The following is a 22,104-nucleotide window of genomic DNA, read 5'->3' on the forward strand; positions in this document are numbered from 1 at the left end:
CTGAAATTGCCAACTACTTTAATGATTTTTTTAATTGGCAAGATTAGCAAACTTAGTCATGACACAACAACAACAATCTCTCAACCTACTCATCCATTTGTAACTGACCAAATTATGAAAGACAAGCATTGTCATTTTGAATTCTGTAAAGTGAGTGTGGAAGAGGTGAAAAAATTGTTGTCTATCAACAATGAAAAGTCACCTGGGTCTGACAACTTGGATGGAAAATTACTAAGGATGATAGCGGACTATACTGACACTCCTATTTGCCATCTCTTCAATCTAAGCCTACAGGAAAGTATGTACCCTCAGGCCTCGAGGGAAGCATAAGTCATTCCACTACCTAAGAATTGCAAAGCACCCTTTATTTTTTATTTTAAGCCTGGATGTGGAGGTCCTGGGCTGGCATGGTTACATGTGGTCTGCGCTTGTGAGGCAGGTTGGATGTACTGCCAAGTTATCTAAAATGACATTGGAGGTGGCTTATGGTAGAGAAATGAAAATTTAACTCTCTGGCAACAGCTCTGATGGACATTCCAGCAGTCAGCATGCCAATTGCAAACTTGTAGCATTGTGTTCTGTGACAAAACTGCACATTTTGTAGTGGCCTTTTGTTGTCCCCAGCACAGGATGCATCTGTGTAATGATCATGTTGTTTAATCAGCTTCTTGATCATCGCTATGCCACACCTGTCAGGCAGATGGATTGTGTTCCACATGCTTTTAGTGTGTGTGGAACATTTCCGGGATATTTTATTTCAGCTCATAAAACATCGGACCAACACTTTACATGTTGCGTTTATATTTTTGTTCAGTATATCAATTTTTTGGTCCTTAAATGAAACGGCTATACTTTTTATATTTATCACAATTTTCTTTAACCAATTTTGATCTTTAATGCATGGCCGAGAGACAAGTTCCTTACCTTCTTCCCCTTCTACTTGCCTCTTCCATTTTTGTAATGCTGCAATTACAGTGCATTCGAAACGTATTCAGACCCCTTGACTTTTTCCACATTTTGTTACAGTCTTATTCTAAAATGTATTACCTTGTTGTTTCCCTCATACATCTACACACAATACCCCATAATGACAAAGCAAAAAACTGTTTTAAAAAAAAATATTTGCAAAGTTATTACAAATTCAAAACTGAAATATTATAGTATAGTATTCAGACTCTTTACTCAGTACTTTGTTGAAGCACCTTTGTCAGCGATTACAGCCACAAGTATTCTTGGCCTTGACACTACAAGCTTGGTAAACAAATATTTGGGGAGTTTCTTCTGTTCTTCTCTGCATATCCTCTCAAGATCTGTCAGGTGGGATGGGGAGCGTCGCTGCTCCAGAGATGATCAATTGGGTTCAAGTCCGGGCTCTGGCTGGGCCCCTCAAGGACATTCAGAGACTTGTCTCGAAGCCATTCCTGCATTGTCTTGGCTGTGTGCTTAGGGGTTGTTGTACTGTTGGAAGGTGAACCTTCAGCCCAGTCTGAGGTCCTGAGCGCTCTGGAGCAGGTTTTCATCAAGGATCTCCGTTCATCTATCCCTCGATCCTGACTAGTCTCCCAGTCCCTGCCGCTGAAAAATATCCCCACATCATGATGCTCCCACCACTTGTCATGTACTGTCATGTTGTCTTGTCTCTGTCCTTTCCCTTCACCCTGTCTCCCTCTGCTGGTCGTGTTAGGTTACCTTTTCTCCCCCGCTTTCCCCCAGCTGTCCCTTGTCTCCTCTAACTACCCATTCACCCCGTTCCCCACCTGTTCCCTTTTTCCCTCTGATTAGGTCCCTATATCTCTCTCTGTTTCTGCTCCTGTCCTTGTCGGATTCTTGTTTGTTTGTGTCATTCATGCCTGAACCAGACTGTCGTCATGTTTGCTGTAACCTTGTCCTGTCCTGTCGGAATCTGCCGGTCCATCTGAGCCTACCTATGTTTGGTAATTAAAGAAGCTCTGTTTAAGTTGATTCGCTTTTGGGTCCTCATTCACGCACCGTAACAGAAGAATCCGACCAAGAATGGACCCAGCGACTTCGGATCCTCTCCACTCAGCCGTCGAGATCCAGGGAGCGATGCTAGGCAGACACAAGCAGGAATTGTCTGCTGCTCGACATGCCGTTGAGACCCTGGCCACCCAAGTCTCCAACCTCACAGAACAGGTTCACCATCTCCGCCTCGATCCACCGGCCACTTCCAGGGCTTTCGAATCTCCGGAGCCCAGAATCAATAACCCGCCGTGTTACTCTGGGGAGCCCACTGAATGCCGCTCGTTCCTCACCCAGTGTGATATTGTGTTTTCTCTCCAGCCCAACACTTACTCCAGGAGCACTGCTCGTGTCGCCTACGTCATATCTCTCCTTATTGGACGGGCTCGTGAGTGGGGCACGGCAATCTGGGAGGCAAGGGCTGAGTGTACTAACCAGTATCAAGACTTTAAGGAGGAGATGATACGGGTTTTTGATCGATCTGTTTTTGGGGAGGAGGCTTCCAGGGCCCTGTCTTCCCTATGTCAAGGCAATCGATCCATAACAGACTACTCTATTGAGTTTCGCACTCTTGCTGTCTCCAGTGGCTGGAACGAGCCGGCCTTGCTCGCTCGTCTTCTGGAGGGTTTCCGCGCAGAGGTAAAGGATGAGATTCTCTCCCGGGAGGTTCCTTCCAGCGTGGATTCCTTGATTGAACTCGCTATTCGCATTGAGCGACGGGTTGATCTTCGTCACCGAGCTCGTGGAAAGGAGCTCGCGCTCTCCGTCGCCTCCCTCTCCGCATCACTACCATCTTCCTCTGCCGGCTCGGGTGCTGAGCCCATGCAGCTGGGAGGTATCCGCATCTCGACTGAGGAGAGGGAACGGAGAATCACCAACCGCCTCTGTCTCTATTGCGGTTCCGCTGGTCATTTTGTCACTTCATGTCCAGTAAAAGGCCAGAGCTCGTCAGTAAGCGGAGGGCTACTGGTGAGCGCTACTACTCCTGTCTCTCCTTCAAGATCCTGCACTACCTTGTCGGTCCATCTACGCTGGACCGGTTCGTCAGCTTCCTGCAGTGCCTTAATAGACTCTGGGGCGGAGGGCTGTTTTATGGACGAGACCTGGGCTCGGGAACATGACATTCCTCTCAGACAGTTAAAGGAGCCCACGGCCTTGTTCGCCCTGGATGGTAGTCCTCTCCCCAGGATTCAGCGTGAGACGCTACCTTTAACCCTCACTGTTTCTGGTAATCATAGTGAAACCATTTCTTTTTTAATTTTTCGTTCACCTTTTACACCTGTTGTTTTGGGCCATCCCTGGCTAGTTTGTCATAATCCTTCCATTAATTGGTCTAGTAATTCTATCCTCTCCTGGAACGTCTCTTGTCATGTGAAATGTTTAATGTCTGCTATCCCTCCTGTTTCCTCTGTCTCTTCTTCACAGGAGGAGCCTGGTGATTTGACAGGGGTGCCGGAGGAATATCACGATCTGCGCACGGTGTTCAGTCGGTCCAGGGCCACCTCTCTTCCTCCACACCGGTCGTATGATTGTAGTATTGATCTCCTTCCGGGAACCACCCCCCCCCGGGGTAGACTATACTCTCTGTCGGCTCCCGAACGTAAGGCTCTCGAAGATTATTTGTCTGTAGCTCTTGACGCCGGTACCATAGTCCCCTCCTCCTCTCCCGCCGGAGCGGGGTTTTTTTTTGTCAAGAAGAAGGACGGGTCTCTGCGCCCCTGCATAGATTATCGAGGGCTGAATGACATAACAGTGAAGAATCGTTATCCGCTTCCTCTTATGTCTTCAGCCTTCGAGATCCTGCAGGGAGCCAGGTTTTTCACTAAGTTGGACCTTCGTAACGCTTACCATCTCGTGCGCATCAGGGAGGGGGACGAGTGGAAGACGGCGTTTAACACTCCGTTAGGGCACTTTGAATACCGGGTTCTTCCTTTCGGCCTCGCTAACGCTCCAGCTGTCTTTCAGGCATTAGTCAATGATGTCCTGAGAGACATGCTGAACATCTTTGTTTTCGTTTACCTTGACGATATCCTGATTTTTTCACCGTCACTCCAGATTCATGTTCAGCACGTTCGACGTGTCCTCCAGCGCCTTTTAGAGAATTGTCTTTTTGTGAAGGCTGAGAAGTGCACTTTTCATGCCTCCTCCGTCACATTTCTCGGTTCTGTTATTTCCGCTGAAGGCATTAAGATGGATCCCGCTAAGGTCCAAGCTGTCATTGATTGGCCCGTCCCTAAGTCACGCGTCGAGCTGCAGCGCTTTCTCGGCTTCGCGAACTTCTATCGTCGTTTCATCCGTAATTTCGGTCAGGTGGCAGCTCCTCTCACAGCCCTTACTTCTGTCAAGACGTGCTTTAAGTGGTCCGTTTCCGCCCAGGGAGCTTTTGATCTCCTCAAGAATCGTTTTACATCCGCTCCTATCCTTGTTACACCTGACGTCTCTAGACAGTTCGTTGTCGAGGTTGACGCGTCAGAGGTGGGAGTGGGAGCCATCCTTTCTCAGCGCTCCCTCTCTGACGACAAGGTCCACCCATGCGCGTATTTTTCTCATCGCCTGTCGCCGTCGGAACGTAACTATGATGTGGGTAACCGCGAACTGCTCGCCATCCGGTTAGCCCTAGGCGAATGGCGACAGTGGTTGGAGGGGGCGACCGTTCCTTTTGTCGTTTGGACTGACCATAGGAACCTTGAGTACATCCGTTCTGCCAAACGACTTAATGCGCGTCAGGCGCGTTGGGCGCTGTTTTTCGCTCGTTTCGAGTTCGTGATTTCTTATCGTCCGGGCTCTAAGAACACCAAGCCTGATGCTTTGTCTCGTCTCTTCAGTTCTTCAGTAGCCTCCACTGACCCCGAGGGGATTCTCCCTGAGGGGCGTGTTGTCGGGTTGACTGTCTGGGGAATTGAGAGGCAGGTAAAGCAAGCACTCACTCAAACTCCGTCGCCGCGCGCTTGTCCTAGGAACCTTCTTTTCGTTCCCGTTCCTACTCGTCTGGCCGTTCTTCAGTGGGCTCACTCTGCCAAGTTAGCCGGCCACCCTGGCGTTCGGGGTACGCTTGCTTCCATTCGCCAGCGTTTCTGGTGGCCCACCCGGGAGCATGACACGCGTCGTTTCGTGGCTGCTTGTTCGGTCTGCGCGCAGACTAAGTCCGGTAACTCTCCTCCTGCCGGCCGTCTCAGGCCGCTTCCTATTCCCTCTCGACCGTGGTCTCACATCGCCTTAGATTTTGTCACCGGACTGCCTTCGTCAGCGGGGAAGACTGTTATTCTTACGGTTGTCGATAGGTTCTCTAAGGCGGCTCATTTCATTCCCCTTGCTAAGCTTCCTTCTGCTAAAGAGACGGCACAAATCATCATCGAGAATGTTTTCAGAATTCATGGCCTTCCGTCAGACGTCGTTTCGGACAGAGGTCCGCAATTCACGTCTCAATTTTGGAGGGAGTTTTGCCGTTTGATTGGGGCTTCCGTCAGTCTCTCTTCCGGCTTTCACCCCCAGTCTAACGGTCAAGCAGAACGGGCCAATCAGACTATTGGTCGCATCTTACGCAGTCTTTCTTTTCGCAACCCTGCGTCTTGGTCAGAACAGCTCCCCTGGGCAGAATACGCCCACAACTCGCTTCCTTCGTCTGCGACCGGGCTATCTCCTTTTCAGAGTAGCCTCGGGTACCAGCCTCCGTTGTTCTCATCTCAGTTCGCCGAGTCCAGCGTCCCCTCCGCTCAGGCTTTTGTCCAACGTTGCGAGCGCACCTGGAAGAGGGTCAGGTCTGCACTTTGCCGTTATAGGGCGCAGACTGTGAGAGCTGCTAATAAGCGTAGAACTAAGAGCCCTAGATATTGTCGCGGTCAGAGAGTTTGGCTCTCCACTCAGAACCTTCCCCTTAAGACGGCTTCTCGCAAGTTGACCCCGCGGTTCATTGGTCCATTCCGTATCTCTCAGGTCATTAATCCTGTCGCAGTGCGACTTCTTCTTCCGCGATATCTTCGTCGCGTCCACCCGGTCTTCCATGTCTCCTGTGTTAAGCCCGTTCTTCGCGCCCCCGCTCGTCTTCCCCCCCCCCCCCCATCCTTGTCGAGGGCGCACCTATCTACAGGGTCCGTAAGATCTTGGACATGCGTCCTCGGGGCCGTGGTCATCAGTACCTAGTTGACTGGGAGGGGTACGGTCCTGAGGAGAGGAGTTGGGTTCCCTCTCGGGACGTGCTGGACCGTGCGCTGATTGATGATTTCCTCCGTTGCCGCCAGGTTTCCTCCTCGAGTGCGCCAGGAGGCGCTCGGTGAGTGGGGGGGTACTGTCATGTACTGTCATGTTGTCTTGTCTCTGTCCTTTCCCTTCACCCTGTCTCCCTCTGCTGGTCGTGTTAGGTTACCTTTTCTCCCCCGCTTTCCCCCAGCTGTCCCTTGTCTCCTCTAACTACCCATTCACCCCGTTCCCCACCTGTTCCCTTTTTCCCTCTGATTAGGTCCCTATATCTCTCTCTGTTTCTGCTCCTGTCCTTGTCGGATTCTTGTTTGTTTGTGTCATTCATGCCTGAACCAGACTGTCGTCATGTTTGCTGTAACCTTGTCCTGTCCTGTCGGAATCTGCCGGTCCATCTGAGCCTACCTATGTTTGGTAATTAAAGAAGCTCTGTTTAAGTTGATTCGCTTTTGGGTCCTCATTCACGCACCGTAACACCACTATTCTTCCCAGTAGGGATGGTGCCAGACGTGAAACTTGGCATTCAGGCCAAGGAGTTCAATCTTGGTTTCATCAGACCAGAGAATCTTGTTTCTAATGGTCTGAGAGTCCTTTAAGTGCCTTTTGGCAAACTCCAAGTGGGCTAATTTAATCCATTTTAGAAAAAGGCTGTAACCTAACAAAATGTGGAAAAAAGAAAGGGGTCTGAATACTTACCAAATGCATTGTAGTCTGTTGTCATTTTGAGTAGAGCAGACATTTCCATGTATTTTTGTTAGCTGCATGTGTGACTTAACTCCACCAGCTCTATTTATCACTTACAAAGAGCAGACTGTTTAAAAAAAACTGTAGTTGAAAGATATTGTTTTTTCATCAATTAGTATATTTCAGTTTAACAATAATATTTGTTGTAATATTTGTAGCTTAGCATCCGCATCATCTGACCACTTCCGTGTTGACCGATTCACCTGCGCTTCCTGCTTTAGTTTTTGCTTGCAAGCAGGAATCAGGAGGATAGAATTATGGTCAGATTTGCCAAATGGAGGGTGAGGGAGAGCTTTGTATGCGTCTCTGTGTGTGGAGTAAAGGTGGTCTAGAGTTTTTTTTCCATCTGGTTGCATATGCGACATGCTAATAGAAATTAGGTAAAACGGATTTAAATTTGCTTGCATTAAAGTCCCCAGCCACTAGGAGTGCCACTTCTGGATGAGCATTTTCTTGTTTGCTTATGACCTTATACATCTGGTTGAGTGCAGTCTTAGTGCCAGCATCGATTTCTGGTGGTAAATAGATGACTACGAATAATGTAGATGAGAACTCTCTTAGTAGATAGTGTGGTCTACAACTTGTCATGAGGTATTCCACCTCCGGCGAGCAATACCTTGAGATTTCTTTAATATTAGACATGTGCACCAGCAGTTATTGACAATTAGACACAACCCCCCGCCCCTAGTCTTACCAGACATAGCTGCTCTGTCCTGTCGATGCACAGAGAAGCCAGCCAGCTCTATATTATCCGTGTTGTTGTTTAGTTACATCTCGATGAAACATAAGATATTACAGTTTTAAATGTCCCGTTGGTAGGATAGTCAGAATCGTAGATTGTCCAGTCTGTTTTCCAATTATTGCATGTTGGCCAATAATACGGAGGGAAGGGGTGGTTTACTACTCATCAGCGAATTCTTACAAGGCACGCTGCCCTCCTCCCCCTTTTTCTCTGTCTTTTCTTCACATTGATGACAGGGCCTTGTCTCGACAAAGCAGTATTTCCTTCGTGTCTGCCTCGTTAAAGAACAAATATTTATCCAGTTTGAAGTGAGTAATCGCTGTTCTGATGTCCAGAAGCTCTTTTCGGTCATAAGAGATGGTAGCAGCAACATTATGTACAAAATGAGTTACAAACAATGCGAGAAAAAAAAATATATACATTATTAATAGTAAAAAATCCTTACAATTAACTTCAGTTAGTGGAGACTGAAACAAAACATACTGTATGCTTAAAGTACTTTGCTTCCTCTTTCTAAATATAGTTTGGGGAATCATGGGGGATTCTTTCATTTTAAAAAGACACCCCTAGTTAGAAACTCTGTTGGAGCAGAGATAACTCTTTAATTAAAGGAGAAATTCTGGGATGACTTGCCCTGTTGGAGTAGGGTAAGGTTCTAAGCAGAGAAGCAGCCATGGGATGACATGACAGGGCACAATCCTGAGATAGAAGTAAGAAAATATCAGCATAACCGCACTAACCGTACTATTTGTGTCGGAAATTGAGTATGTAGTATGCTTACTGGTCATAGATACAAATTCATTGCTTTAACTAATTATGACAAATGTTAAGAAAATGTTGAGCAATGTTATAAAGTAAAGACTATTCAAGTAAATGATGTTATATGTTATGTTGGCTGACAATTTGTTAGTTACACTATCTTTATGAACCGCATAGCATATCATTACAGCTGTATGTAAAGGGAAAGGGAAAGGGGGATACCATGTCAGTTGTACAACTGAATGCCTTCAACTGAAATGTGTCTTTATCATTTAACCCCTCTGAATCAGAGGGCTGCCTTAATCGACATCATGCACCGGTAATATGTTAGCTACCTACCTAACGTTAGTTGGCTACTAATACATTAAACTTGCCAGTATATTAACTATATGCTTTCTAACTACCCAATGTATATTAACTTGATTATTCACATCATTCTTAGCTTAGCTAAATGGTATAGTCGTTGTGAGAACTCAATGGACATTGTTAAATTGGGTGTCTTGTAAATTCACTCTGGCAATCTGCTCCGATTTCAGAGCACTTTCGTCTGAATGTGCCAGAGCGCAGAATAACTGTTGAATTTACACGCTCAACATCCGTTGAATATGGCCGTGTCAGTAAACGTCGGGGGAAAAAAGCGTAATTAAATTGTTGCCGTCAGCACAGTTACAGTCATCAACGCTCTGGATTACATGAAGAAAGCCTAACCAGCTCAGCTAGGGCGACAAAAATGGTCAGAGTGAGATGTTCTCTCATTTATGTCTGGAAGTAGCTAGCAAGCTAGCCAACTTTAGCCAGTTAGCTTGGGTGCTTGACTGCCATTGTGAGGTCAACCCTGCTTCTCTGCCAGAGCGGGCAGTGTGCGCTCTGAAAAGTCTGAATTTATGAACACACCTGAAGTCGTAAGATGTCTACCTAGTAATTTGTTATGCTAACAAGCTAGCAAGATGCTGCATAGCAACAGTATCAACTTCAGGTAGGCAGGCGAAGCGCAAGTATGCTCATCTGAAAAGTTACTGTTCATTTACAGTATACTAAAATGAAATAATACTAATAGTATGTAGTATATAATCACCTCTTCGAGATCGGTGTCCCGTCCACGGAACGGTTAAGCTAACGTAGACTGATGCGATTAGCATGAGGTTATAATTATCAAGAACATTTCCCAGGACATAGACATATCTTATATTTGCAGAAAGCTTAAATTTGTGTTAATATAACTGCACTGTCCAAATTACAGTAGCTATTACAGTGAAATAATACTTTGCTATTGTTTGAGGAGAGTGCACAATTTTGAACATGAAAATGATTAACTAACAAATTAGGCACATTTGGGCAGTCTTGATATACAATTTTGAACAGAAATGCAATGGCTCATTGGATGAGTCTAAAACTTTGCACATACCCTGCCTCCATCTAGTGGCCAAAATCTAAATTGCACCTGGGCTGGAATAATACATGATGGCCTTCAAAGATGATGGTACAAAAAAAATACAAAAGAACAGTTGTTTTTTTCTTTGTATTATCTTTTATCAGATCTATTGTGTTACATTCTCCTACATTCCTTTCACATTTCCACAAACTTCAAAGTGTTTCCATTCAAATGGTACCAAGAATATGCATATCCTTGCTTCAGGGCCTGAGCTACAGGCAGTTAGATTTGGGTATGTCATTTTAGGCAAAAAAATAGTAAAAAAGGGGCGGATCCTTATGTTTATGTAGTATACTGTATGTTAGTATGGGTGTTCAAACACAGCTTGGGTATGTGAGTATGTTGATAGAATGTGTATGTATGCTTAGATGGCAGGTTTGAAACCTGTTATCAAAATGGATATTCCGGGGGTAGCGGAAAATTACCGACTCGTAGTGTGAGGGGCCGTTGGTCATTGGAAAAGTGAGTGTAGCGGGGCAAGGGAGCTCGAAATTGGCCAAATTTACGACAGGGAAAGTATTATATTTAGTGAGGTAACAGGCAGAATCTAAAGCTATTTTAAGATATTACCCATATCTCTGACCACAGAACCAGTAAAAAAAATTCCCTGGTAATGTTACTACATTGCGCCGGGTGTGAAACTAATTTTGGGGTTGGAAGAAACTATGCAAAATGCCAGGGGAATGGATTCTAAAAGGTAACAATTAAAATGACCAGGTCAAACACTCCAGAAAACCTTGAGGGTTTTTAATCTCGTGAGACACTTTATTCCGTCTTATTCTGAAATAGATTTATAGAATTGACGAAAGGAAGGAGGGGTCACGAGAAATTAAAGTGGAGTTAATATTGTGAGTAATTGTTTGTGGAGTTTTGAAAAAGCTATTATGTCTGGTGCCAACATTGGGGTTGCCAAACTTGAAATTACCTTTTAAAAAGTTTGTTCATGAACATGAAGGGCATTGTAGTACGGTGGTTACATAAAATCATGTAGGAGAAGAGAGACCAGTCATATACGGGAGTAAATTGTTACACTCAGTGGTGAGAGAGAAGCCACTGTGTCTAAGTATAGTGTAGGCTACACAAAGAGTAAATACATGTTGGGATGGGTTAATACACAAACGATTAATGAGTGGAGGGAGGACGGTGGCCTCCTAGTAAACATAAGATCTCATGTTTTGTTTAGTCTGTAATTTAAAACTTTTTGTTCACCTGGTAAAGTAACGTTAGACGAAAGACAGGGGTAGAGTGTAGTAGAGTATGTAGAGGGAAACAAGTGTTAGAGTGGAATAGAAATGTACTGGGTGATGGTGATTGAGAGTTAAAGGATTCAGAGATGTAGATTAATTGGTTTAAGATTTAGAAAAATGAAAACTAACTAAATTATTATTTTCTCTTTTAGGAGAGGATGGGGTGTTTCTATCTCTCCCTTTGAAATGTTTCCCGAGGCTGTTGCCTTGGGAGAGTAGTTAGTGACATTCTGCAGTTTTATAAAGTATATACAGTGGTCCCTCCTTTAAAAGTTGCAAGTTTACTTACACCGCGGGACTTAGAGGTACCCAGCGTCACGGCTTCATTGCTCCAGACCACCACAAGGGGGAGTTAGAGCACTCATTATGCATTTGGGTCCCAAGGTTTTTATATGACTAATCATATCGAGTGTTTCCAATGATGAATTTGACGCGGAGCCACCCCTCCCGTGTGGCTTTCTTCAGCAAAGATGGCTGACAAAACATTTTTTGGAGGCAAATGTCAGTAGTTATAATGTAGTAACAATCAAGCAAAAAATGTACAATTGAGAGGAATATGTTAGTTAATATAGAGACAAACGATTGTGCATATTTTTTTGTCATAAAGTTAATTTACGAAAATCGCTATTTTGCAAGTTTTTTTCTGTCATATCCAATACCAGGTGTATCAAGCTCCATTCTGTGAATGACGCTGTGTCTGCATGTATGTGTTACAATTATACACTTCAACAGTGTTTACCACTCTGCTTCTGGGACATCAATAATTACACATTGTAACTATGCAATAGACTAGAAACATGATTTTGTAATTCATATATATACAGAATAAAAAACAGTACATCCTGCCAGCACGCCCACAAGCATGCTGAATGACACGTGGAAGAGAGCGAGGAATGAGATGGGAGTAACAATTCAGGCTATTTGCTCTAAGATCTGCATAATAATGTAATGAAACAAGCATAGAGCAGGTTTCTAACCCTCAACATTCTAGCCTGAAGTCTAGCACACTTTCTACTGTGCCTAAATGTATTAATTGGGGTTGGGGCCGATTGTGGCTAAAAACACTTTATCAATTGGAATCTTTAACATGTGGAAAGGGGGAAAATTATTATTATTATTCGTTTTTCACAAGCGCAGCAGGATGGGCTATTAGCGGAACAATAGACTATTCAACCTTTACTAAAGAATTGTCTAATAGCCAAGCTAGGTGTGAACCCCAACTTGCAACAAATCATTTGTGTCTACCTACACACGTATCTACCTACACATGTTCTGAAATATATATATATATATCAGAACATTAACCGCATATATATGTATGTATACATATATATGCGGTTAATGTTCTGATATATATATGTATATATATATATATGTTTCGAATTCAGGCTGTATCACATCTGACTGTGATTGGGAGTGTCATAGCGTGGCACACATTTGGCCCAGCGGGTTTGATTGGCCTTCATTAGCCGGGGTAGGCTGGTGCTGAAAATATAGCTAGCTTGTTATGCAAGTGTTGCACACCAACAGATGGAGAAAACCTACACCAGTCGAGCAATTCATTTCAACAATCTTCATTTTAATTTTACTTTTCAAACAACAAGAGGGCTTAATTGGAGTCTATTTCTTTGGAGCCCAGACCTATATAAAATGCCTTAACAGGCGGAGGTAGGCTATGAGGCTTTATTAGGCCTACTTACAATTGCAACTGGTCAAAAATGTAGCATCCTACATAAAACAATCATTTAACAATTGTTTTTTAATCTAAACATTGTAACTAATAATTCAAAGCGCACATTTGTAAATCCCAAACTCTGAAAGTAATTGGAAAGGTAGATACAAATGATGTGTGACACAATAAAGAATGTAAAAAAGATGTAAACAAGATACTGTGTTTTTATTTACAGTATTAGCCCATCATGCAAATGTTTCCTATTAGCAGGACAATATACTTTTTATAACCCTGCTACTGTTGTGAAAATCCCCCAACTTGCAATGTATGACGGTTAACTACTCTAAAGTGTTACATTTCTAAGTCAAAACAGCAGTACAGTATTTATTCAGTAACATCTTTATGCTTTTGTTAATAAAATAAAATGATGAGAAAAAAGACATTCAAATGAGGATGTTTATATAAACTACATTTTAGTTGCACTTCCAGCCAGCTCCAAGACCACAGGTAAAACCTTGCTGAGATGATCAATGTATTTGTTGCATTGTTGTATCGTCAATTTCTCTAGCAAAAAAACATCTTGATGGCCTTCACCAGTTCATCTTTGCTTGTCTGCTTGGCAGAGTTACTGATGAATGTTTTCAGTTGATGCCAAACAAGTTCGATCGGGTTTAAATCAGGAGACCTACATGTAGAGATGAAAACAATATTTGTAGATAAGGTGTTGTATCTAGGGTCCAGCATATCTCTTGATGATTTCTTCCTCAAAGAAATCTCAAGTCATGATACCTAAAAAAGGAGGCAAGAGTGAATTATTCTGGAACACATAACAGTCTGTGAGTTTTAGGTTCCAATATTTTATGTACCTTTTGCTTTGTAAATAGCCAAACTTACCATCAAAAATCAAATATGGGCCTGGTCCCTGGCGAGAAATTGCCCCCCACACACATGGAGTTTGAACGGATGCTTGGGACTCGGCTTGCTTGATCTTCCTTTTTTTTGTAGCAATTTTGAGCAATTTGAAATACAATATGAAAATGTGCAGCGTACAGTACAGACAAGCAGTTGATTTATTTAAGCATTATTTTTTAGCATTATTAGACCTACATTAAAGTATGGTAGCCTACTGTTCCTGTTCATTTTCCTGGGATTTCGAGGTCGGCGTAAAACAGGCATCTGATGATAGTGTTTGCGAATAGCACTGTCCGTGACCAAAATCCCCAAGTCTACCAGTATTTTTGAAATGTCTCCAGTAGATTTTCCGTTCCTCCTGAATGGCCTAATCTGCTCACTTAAATGAATAGAGATCCTGTTCATGGTGCTACAATATAATCAAATTGAGGACAATCGACAGACAATCTGCTCTATACTTAGAGCCTATTGTAACCTGAAAGTCACGCCTTTCCTCACGCAGACCAAAACTCCACCCTTAACACAGTTACCATTCAAAAATGAGCTGTTCATTTTTTTTAAATCACATTGCGACCAAAGAGAACTGCTATGCTTTATCTTGGCCAGGTCGCAGTTGCAAATGAGAACTTGTTCTCAACTAGCCTACCTGGTTAAATAAAGGTGAAATAAAAAAAATAAAAAAATGAAATGGGATTCGTTTTCATCAAACCAGCATCTTTCTATGGTCCTACCCATTCCAGGGTTAGGACTGTAACCACCAGAGAACTTGAAAATGAGCTGGAGCTGAGAGGATCACCAAAACTAAAGGTATTTTGGTTTCAGAGCATTTTACATAAAGAAAATATAAGGTATATAGCCTATCAATGTGTAAGCATACTGTATAATAAACTTGATAATTGTGTACGTAAAATGTGAATACATTTTTGCAGAGCTTACAACAAATGCCGATTCCATCCGTGGAGATCAGTGGACAAAGGGCTGGACAATGGGCCACACCGAAAAAACACAAGGTTGCCAAGAAGGCGGTTAGTTAAGCAAGATTCTTAAAATGTGTACAGCATTTGTGTGTTGGAATCACTTTGAATTCTTAATTGATCTACTGTTTCTATCATAGTCCATTGCAATCGATGGGGGCTCAGGGCGGTACCATTCTGCTCATCTGATGAAGGTGCTCATGGGTGAGATTCAAACTTTGAAGACCGAGATCGAGTCATTGAAGGCAGATCATCAGAAAGAGAAACATTCTCTGAGGGCAGAGATACGGGCGACAGCTGATGCATTGGTCCAGAGCCAGGCGGTATTGGCGGAGAGTCACACCTCATTAGCGGAGAGTCAGGCGGCATTGGCGGAGAGTCAGGTGGAGAATGACACGTTGAAAAGGGCGAGGAAGGAGATGGAGTCACAATCCATGTCAGGCACACCTGTGAGCTCTGGAACTCCACCTCCACCTCCGACAGAGTCAACATACGTGGCGGGTTCGTCAGGTCGTCGGTTCACCCTGACATTTCCATTTCTTTTCTGACAACTGAACTTGACCAACTGCTCACCAGGCACAGCAAGGGTCGCCCGGACCGTTATGCTGTTCTGCTATTCCAAGGATGTGTAACTGAAGAGAGATACCACGAGTGGGCACAGAATACAAACTGAGATGGATCCCGAGGCAAATGTGGCTTACCAGTGAACCTCCGGGTGTTCATCGTTAATACTGTGTCTCTGAAGTTTCTGTCCATGACTGATGCAACCCGAAAAAGCATTAAAAACATTAAAAAGCATTAAAGGTCAACGAGAAAGTCTGGACATGGCCTGCTCTCCCTTAGGTAAGGAATTATGCACTTTCCCATGTTTACTACAGTATGTACTATACGCTACGTTTACTTGTCAGACTGCACAGTAGCCCAAAAAACAAATGCAGGTGGCTTATATCTTCAAAATGCTTTAAATGCTTTATTATCCATATGTAAAAGCATATACTGTACATTACTGTATTTCTTCATCAGCATCTTTAAGCTTTTGTTAATAAAATAATGACAAAAATACTCTTTCAAAATGTCCATAACGAATTACTTGTTCAAATATGCCATGATATTCTTGAGATATGTGTTGACTGAATATATGCAAGTGATGTCTGCTTTATTGCCTTTTTCTCGCTCACTCTAGGTTAAATGAAAACAAAATCTCCAAAATATCGTTACTTTTTAAACAAAGTGAGTATTATTATTATTATTAATGAATTCAGAATTATATATAAGCCCCTTAGGATCTGTGAGAATATCTAAAGGAAAATGCCCCTATTAATTTAGAGTCCTCCAATCCTGTAAATGTAATTATTGGTGGAGAGTCACGTCTTTGAAAAACATATTTTTCGATATACTGTAGACCTACCATCGGCGAAATGAGTCTCACTAGTGTTGAGTAATGTCTAATGCATAATTCTGTAGTAGACATCACAACTATGTTGTGAAGACATCGCAACTATGAAATAACATTGTACAGCGCCATATTTTCCATTCCATTCTAACAGAAACCCATAGGGTTTTTTGTTTTTCATGGAAGAGAAATACCATAATATTAATCAAATGAATTAAGCAATTACCAGTCAAAGTTACTACAGTATGTATTGTAAACTGCACAGTAGCCTAATAAACAAATGAACAAATTTTGTTAATAAACTAATGATAAAAAATACTCTTTCAAAATGCAGATGTTGATTAAGTTATGGATAATTAATACATATCACTGATTTACAGAAATATTGGAACAAAGCCTATATTTTCAATTTGTTTTCATGGAATAGGAACACCATAATATTATTCAAATGATTAAGCAAGTACCAGTCAAAAGTTTGGGCACACCTACTCATTCCAGGATTTTAGCTAAGGGATTCTTTAGCTAAATAGCCCAGCACTGTACTGCCTACCGTCACATTGTACAGCGCCATATTTTCCTTTCCATTCTAACAGAAACCCAGAGGGTTTTTCATTTTTCATGGATTAGAAACACCATAATATTAATCAAATTAATTAAGCATGTACAAGTCAAAAGTTTGGACACACCTACTCATTCCAGGATAAAAAAAAACAAACTATTTTCTACATTGTAGAATAATAGTGAAGATATCACAACTATGAAATAACGCATGCCCTGTATTCTGTAGTACAGACACGGCTTGTTCTCCATTATGTAAGGAATTAGGCACTCTCCCATGTTTACTACAGTATTTATTGTAGACTGCACAGTAGCCTAATATATAAAATTTTTAAATTCTTAAATAAAATAATGATAAAAAATGCTCTTTTGCCTCTGTCGTAACCGGCCGCGACCGGGAGGTCCGTGGGGCGACGCACAATTGGCCTAGCGTCGTCCGGGTTAGGGAGGGATTGGTCGGTAGGGATCTCCTTGTCTCATCGCGCACCAGCGACTCCTGTGGCGGGCCGGGCGCAGTGCGCACTAGCCAAGGTTGCCAGGTGCACGGTGTAGCCTCCGACACATTGGTGCGGCTGGCTTCCGGGTTGGATGCGCGCTGTGTTAAGAAGCAGTACGGCTGGTTGGGTTGTGTATCGGAGGACGCATGACATTCAGCCTTCGTCTCTCCCGAGCCCGTACGGGAGTTGTAGCAATGAGACAAGATAGTAGCTACTACAACAATTGGATACCACGAAATTGGGGAGAAAAAGGGGTAAAAAAATAAAAATAAAAAAAAATGCTCTTTCAATAACGTATTACTATGGGAATAAATATCACTGATTTACAGATATATTGGAACAAAGTTGTCTAATGAAGGCAAACAATTTAGAATCCTACGATCCTGCACCCTACTCTCGACGTCACGTTGTACAGCGCCATAGAAACCGTGAGGGTTTCATTTTTCATTTTTCTCTGAATAGAAACACCACAATATTAATGAAATTAATTAAGCCACAAGGTTTTAAATTCTCTGGTAATGCCAATACGGAATACTATCAAATGCTTCTCAAAGATGCCCTCTGGTGGTCAAACTAGCAATAACTTGCAGTAACAGATAAATTGTCTGAGAATTAAAAGACGTGCCACAGAATGCCGAGGCAGCACGCAAGGTGTGCTGCAGTATGACGCAACTTTTAAAGGAGGAACCACTGTATGTATCTGGATTCGGCCGTAAAAGGAGCTTCCAAATAAGTAAGGCCTGGCCATTGGTTTGTTTGTTTTTGCCCTACGTTTTACCACACACAGCAGCACATGCACACACAACCCACCGGTTATGAATATTTGTTAGATGCTGTTTATTGTGATTTATTGTGTGGGGTCTTTTTAATTATTGTGCAGAGTCTTTTTAATTTGGTTGTAAACTGAGTACGCAGAATGATGAAAATGTTTCTAAATGGTTTCTGAAGTACAGGAAAAGAAAGGGGAAAGAAAATGCTAAATGGTGTTGAATGACCTTGTCTTGACCTGACTTTCTGGTGAGGCCTAATCAACCTCACTAGAAATGATAGAGACATTGGATGATATTTAAGTATAATATGAAAAAGTATATTGTTGTTCTTGTTTTGGTTGTTACAGTGCCTTGCGAAAGTATTCGGCCCCCTTGAACTTTGCGACCTTTTGCCACATTTCAGGCTTCAAACATAAAGATATAAAACTGTATTTTTTGTGAAGAATCAACAACAAGTGGGACACAATCATGAAGTGGAACGACATTTATTGGATATTTCAAACTTTTTTAACAAATCAAAAACTGAAAAATTGGGCGTGCAAAATTATTCAGCCCCGTTAAGTTAATACTTTGTAGCGCCACCTTTTGCTGCGATTACAGCTGTAAGCCGCTTGGGGTATGTATCTATCAGTTTTGCACATCGAGAGACTGACATTTTTTCCCATTCCTCCTTGCAAAACAGCTCGAGCTCAGTGAGGTTGGATGGAGAGCATTTGTGAACAGCAGTTTTCAGTTCTTTCCACAGATTCTCGATTGGATTCAGGTCTGGACTTTGACTTGGCCATTCTAACACATGGATATGTTTATTTTTGAACCATTCCATTGTAGATTTTGCTTTATGTTTTGGATCATTGTCTTGTTGGAAGACAAATCTCCGTCCCAGTCTCAGGTCTTTTGCAGACTCCATCAGGTTTTCTTCCAGAATGGTCCTGTATTTGGCTCCATCCATCTTCCCATCAATTTTAACCATCTTCCCTGTCCCTGCTGAAGAAAAGCAGGCCCAAACCATGATGCTGTCACCACCATGTTTGACTGTGGGGATGGTGTGTTTAGGGTGATGAGCTGTGTTGCTTTTACGCCAAACATAACATTTTGTATTGTTGCCAAAAAGTTCAATTTTGGTTTCATCTGACCAGAGCACCTTCTTCCACATGTTTGGTGTGTCTCCCAGGTGGCTTGTGGCATACTTTAAACGACACTTTTTATGGATATCTTTAAGAAATGGCTTTCTTCTTGCCACTCTTCCATAAAGGCCAGATTTGTGCAATATACGACTGATTGTTGTCCTATGGACAGAGTCTCCCACCTCAGCTGTAGATCTCTGCAGTTCATCCAGAGTGATCATGGGCCTCTTGGCTGCATCTCTGATCAGTCTTCTCCTTGTATGAGCTGAAAGTTTAGAGGGACGGCCAGGTCTTGGTAGATTTGCAGTGGTCTGATACTCCTTCCATTTCAATATTATCGCTTGCACAGTGCTCTTTGGGATGTTTAAAGCTTGGGAAATCTTTTTGTATCCAAATCCGGCTTTAAACTTCTTCACAACAGTATCTCGGACCTGCCTGGTGTGTTCCTTGTTCTTCATGATGCTCTCTGCGCTTTTAACGGACCTCTGAGACTATCACAGTGCAGGTGCATTTATACGGAGACTTGATTACACACAGGTGGATTGTATTTATCATCATTAGTCATTTAGGTCAACATTGGATCATTCAGAGATCCTCACTGAACTTCTGGAGAGAGTTTGCTGCACTGAAAGTAAAGGGGCTGAATAATTTTGCACGCCCAATTTTTCAGTTTTTGATTTGTTAAAAAAGTTTGAAATATCCAATAAATGTCGTTCCACTTCATGATTGTGTCCCACTTGTTGTTGATTCTTCACAAAAAAATACAGTTTTATATCTTTATGTTTGAAGCCTGAAATGTGGCAAAAGGTCGCAAAGTTCAAGGGGGCCGAATACTTTCGCAAGGCACTGTAATTGTTCTTGTCTTTTGATAGCATCCAGTCGAAGTTATCAACTGCCTTTTCTCTCATGTCTTTTCTCTCAGGAGTGCTACCTGAGTCCACGTGGAATGAGCATGGAGAGAGATCCCGTCCAAACTTCTCTCCTACTGCTGGTGTACTGGTAGGAAAATGGACAAGACATAATGGACTGTAAAGGGCAGTGGCGGCTCAGGTGAGAGACATTATCAAGGGCCATCCACTTTGAGCATGTGCCATTGGGAGGACGAACTGAAACACTCTCTGAAGCAGAACATGAAGAAACACAAGAAAAAGAGTGCCGAGAAGTAGGGGGTGGTCAACTGTGCCTGTAAATCTATTTAGGGTTGCCCTAAACTGTTTATTTGGGGTATCATGTTGATTTTGGAGGTCTACACACTGGGAAGCTTATTGTAAATTAGATTAAAATGCATTGAGATACCGATCTGTCATTAACATGCCACTCGCAACACTAAAACAGGGACAAACGGGGGCCGTAATGAAAAAAGTTAATACTGGTAATATATGGTCATTCTAACCGTGTCGATGTGTGCTAAGTTGAGGGTCTTGAATTTGAGTGATAGACTCAACGTGGAGCACTGAAGACTGCCATTCCAAATTTGGGTTGTATAACATTGATAGGAGGGGTTTTGTTTTACCATTTCTGGCTGATACAGTACAATTGACTTGAGCATGTTTTAGTATGTTTATAACTATATAACTATCCCCAAAGCCAGCATTTCCTTTGGCCACCTTTCCTTCCAGTTCTCTGCTGCCAATGACTGGAACGAATTGCAAAAATATCTCCCTCTCTCTCTAACTTGAAGCATCAGCTGTCAGAGCAGGTTACCGATCACTGTACCTGTAAATAGCACACCCAACTACCTCATCCCTATATTATTACTTACCTTCTTGCTCTTTTGCACCCCAGTATCTCTACCTGCACATCATCATCTGCACATATATCACTCCAGTATTAATGCTAAATTGTATTTATTTTCGCCTCTATGGCCTATTTATTGCCTACCTCCCTACTCTTCTACATTTGCATACACTGTACATAGATCCTTTTATTTTCCATTTATTTTGTGTTATTGACTGTATGTTTGTTTATGTGTAACTCTGTGTTGTTGTTTTTGTCGCACTGCTATGCTTTATCTTGGCCAGGTCGCAGTTGTAAATGAGAACTTGTTCTCACCTGGCCTACCTGGTTAAATAAAGGTGAATAAATACATTTAAACAAATATAAGTCGACTAGCAGTAGTGACTGATGTGTTATGGGTTAGATGTATTTCGTTATTTAACTAGGCAAGTCAGTTAAGAACAAATTCTTATTCACAATGACGGAATGATATATGTGCAAATGTATTTGAAACAGGAGGCCACCTCACCGGAAGGGAAGTTCGCTGTAGTATTAGCATCACATCTCATCACATCTCATCACATCTCTTGCCAAATTATAGGTGACCATTGCTGTACATTGATACCCCAGGGTGAGGGTAACTTGACTATTGTAGTGGAACATCTGAAAGAGCTCAGCGGTGATCTCGCAAACGAACACCAACAAGAGAACGATTGGAGTCCGTTTGGGGATAGGTTCAGTCGTTATTTGGTTTTATGAAAGCTACAATATTTCATTGGTTGATTTATGGCTTAGTTATCTTTTTAGCAATTATGCTTATTATAACTTGTGTTTGGTGATGAAGTATGTACTGATGTTTAATTCATATGTCCTTGCCCCCTTCTGAGAATTAATTGCACTATGTGAAGGTTTGAAACTCAATGACAATAGAGGTAATTTACGATTGTAATGTAAGACAGTCTTCATTGTTCCCTCTTTCCCCTCATGCTTGTTTGATGAAAATGCTTGTAGGTAATTTCCTATTAGGTTGAGACTTAGTCTCAAAAGGGTGGATATGTGGAGGAAATTAATTAATCACATAGTATGCTGTTTAGACATACTGTTTTATACTTAATTAATTGTCCATGGTTATATGCTAATATTTTTTACTGATACAAACTTATCTTGTGTGACTTAATCATAAATCTGAGCGTGGAGATTTATGAGCCGTTTGGGTGCGACTGCAGGATGTGACCTCTTATGTTTACAATCGGCAGGAATTGAGCTATGTGTGAATTACAGGGAGGAAGAGAGAATGGTGGAGATAATGGCTATCTTGATCTGCACAGATGAGCTAAATTACTTTACAACTCTGTTCCCTGGCCCTATTTCTGCACATCTGCTAACTGTC

Source organism: Oncorhynchus mykiss, chromosome 4, assembly GCF_057628025.1.
Source record: "Oncorhynchus mykiss isolate SJ-2025 chromosome 4, ASM5762802v1, whole genome shotgun sequence".
NCBI lineage: Eukaryota > Metazoa > Chordata > Actinopteri > Salmoniformes > Salmonidae > Oncorhynchus > Oncorhynchus mykiss.